Below are 2413 nucleotides of genomic sequence, written 5' to 3'. Positions count from 1 at the left end.
CGCGGCGGCGGTCGCGGGGCTCTGCCCGCGGCGGGACGAGGTGCCCGGGCGCCTCCGAACCTGCAGCTCCCCGCTGCCGCTTATTTACAAGCCGCGACGGCGGAGCAGCTGGGAAGCGGAGCGCGCCGTTCTCCGGCGAGAGCGAAACGCTGCATATTTCAGCGTCTCCTGAATTTTTTAGGTTTCCCTGAACTGTGCTAATGGGTTGGCGGTGGAAGGGGGGGCGGCGAGGGCCCGGCCCCGGCTCCCGGCCTGCCTTGCTGCTCGCGGCAGCCGCCCCGGCGCGCGGCCGCCACTGCATTGCTGCTCTTAAAATATTCAGCGYGCCTGGCCGCAATTTCACAGCGGGTCAACGCGCGCCGAGGCAGCGCGAGGAGGGGAAGCGCCGCCACGAGATAAACCCCGGGAGGCGGGATTGCATTTCAAGGGGGAGTCGGGGGTGTTGAAGGCCCTCTTCCCCGCTCGCCGGCCCCCGCGCGCCCCRAAGCTGCCGGAAAGAGGTTCCCGCGCTGCGGGGCGGCCGGCACGGCGCGCTGGCTCGCGCCCCGGCACGGGACGGCTCTTATCCCTAATTCTGCTTGATCCCGGCTAATGTAACGGCAGATGTTCTCATTATCCATTTAAACGTATAATCCTCCCCCGAATCCCGCTAAGCCCCCGGCCTCGCCGCTACCTCGTGGCAGTGCGTTCCACAGGTTAATTAGGCAGTTTTAATTAGAGCACAGAGCGACCCGCGAATAAGGGACGCAGCCGGGGCCGGCGGCCGAGCAATCCCCAGGCGGAGCCGCCTCGGCGCCGGCATCTCCCTCCGGGAATCGCGATCCTGCATCCGTGACCCCCTCCCCAAAGCCTGTTCGCCGGCAGCCGCGGTAGCCGGAGAAGCCTCCGGCGTCGCCAGTCCATCGCCTCCTCCCAAAACGAGGGAAAAACGTTTTTTCTCGTGCTGGAGCTGCCTCCTCGTTGGCACCTGGCAGGGAGGGAGTGAGCAAAGGCGGCGGGGGGAGGAGGAGGAGGAGGAGGAGGAGCGCGGGAAAATCACATGTTGTTTTTAGAAGGCATTTTTTGAGTGAACGCTGAATAGCGTTGGGGAAAATTGCCTTAAAGGCCTGTTCTCTGCAGGGACGGCGCTTTTCATGGCACACAAGTATTTTGAAACTTAATTGCGCATTTGCACGGGCTAGTGTTTTTATTTCTCTCAGGTCTCCGAGGTGGTCTTTGAAGATTGCTGTCTCTCTGTAATGGTTTTCTTTATCTCGAATAAATTCCACACACCTGCGAGGCGGAGCCACTTGCGAGAAATGGTGTCGAAATTGGCTCCCGATGTAACAAACCTGCAAAGGGAGGTGGAGCGCAGAGAGAGGCGATGCGACGGCTGGGGCTGGTGGCTCGTCCGCCCCGTCCCCCCTCCGCGGTCYGCGCGGCTCAGCTGGAGCCTCGGGGGGCCGTTTCCTGAGCCGGGGGGTGCAAAGGCCTCCCATTCCCGCGCTCCCCGGCACCGTGCCGGTGGCTCCCGCGGCCCCTTCCCGGAGCCCCGCTTCGGCCCCCGGGGTGCCGGAGCCCCGTAATTTAATACGGATCGGGCAGCCGGCGCGCTCGGAGGCACGCAGGCGCCCCGCTCCCGGCCTCTCCCGGGCCGGGGTTACAAGCAGCCGTGGTTAAACGCCTTTTATGTTGCGACTCAAATGATGAAAGCCTCGAAAACGGGTCTAACAAAGACGGCTCGCACTTGAGGCTAAAACCCCGTGAAAGCGGCAGATGCTGTCGCAGGAATTAATTGCACCGGCAGCGATCGGATGGGAAGCGAGACGTCAGGACGGAGTTGCTCCCTCTTTCCTGTTTCCAGCGAAAATGTCGGGGGCCACGAATTTAGGCAGAGTCAGGGGGATGAGCGGTTTGTCTGGCAGGGCGTTTCGAAGCTGCCGGGCGCCTCCGGAGAAGACGTGCCCGTTTGGGCAGGGAACCGGAGCCCCTCGGTTTTAACGAGCGTCTCGGTTGCCTTTCTCTTTTCCTGACGCCAAGCTCCTTCCTTTCCTTAGAAACAACAACRCGCAAACGCCAAACCGTTTCTGCTGTTTCCGGTGGAGTTTTAACTCGGTAAAACGCGGGCGAGCGCCGGCGCGCGCGGGGCTGCGCTCGCCCCGAGCCTCCGTACGCCTCGCCGCCGGTCCCTAGCGGAGGAGGGATCGTAACGGGATTTATAACGGCTTAGTGAGAAACGGGCGCCGATTAGCTCGGAGGAAGGCGACCGGAGCGACGCGAGGGCGGCGGGCCAAGGGACGGCGGGCGGAAGAGCGCCGCAGCGCCGCGGTCCCCAGCCGCCGCTGCCAGGCCATTAGCTGCTGAGATGCATTAAACGGGAGTCTGGCCAGTTACAGCAAAAGCCAGAACATTGTTTGCTTGTTTTTTTTTTTTT

The sequence above is a fragment of the Rhea americana genome, unplaced genomic scaffold, assembly GCF_003343005.1.
Source record: "Rhea americana isolate MKP2758 unplaced genomic scaffold, rheAme1 scaffold_295, whole genome shotgun sequence".
NCBI classification, from domain to species: Eukaryota; Metazoa; Chordata; class Aves; order Rheiformes; family Rheidae; genus Rhea; species Rhea americana.
The sequence above is the reverse complement of the archived record's forward strand: the minus strand, read 5'-3'. Positions refer to the sequence as shown.